Source organism: Etheostoma cragini, chromosome 8 (genome assembly GCF_013103735.1).
Source record: "Etheostoma cragini isolate CJK2018 chromosome 8, CSU_Ecrag_1.0, whole genome shotgun sequence".
NCBI classification, from domain to species: Eukaryota; Metazoa; Chordata; class Actinopteri; order Perciformes; family Percidae; genus Etheostoma; species Etheostoma cragini.
Window position 1 is genome coordinate 369,756 of NC_048414.1, and position 458 is coordinate 370,213.

A 458-nucleotide genomic window follows, 5' to 3' on the forward strand; every position below is an offset into this window, starting at 1 on the left:
TCTCTGAGTCTTTGAGTAACATGTCACCATGTTGTCCTGACGTTGTTGTTAATTGTCATGGTAACGAGACAACAAGACATGTTTAATTTCCAGTAAAAAAAGAAATAATGTAAAACTAATATAAGCCTCTGTCCTGGTGGACCTGTCCTGGTGGATCTGTCCTGGTGGACCTGTCCTGGTAGGCCTGTCCTAGTGGACCTGTCCTAGTGGACCTGTCCTGGTAGGCCTGTCCTGGTGGACCTGTCCTGGTGGACCTGTCCTGGTGGATCTGTCCTGGTGGACCTGTCCTGGTAGGCCTTTCCTAGTGGACCTGTCCTGGTGGGCCTGTCCTAGTGGACCTGTCCTAGTGGACCTGTCCTGGTGGACCTGTCCTGGTAGGCCTGTCCTGGTAGGCCTGTCCTGGTGCCTGTCCTAGTGGACCTGTCCTGGTGGACCTGTCCTGGTGAATCTGTCCTGGT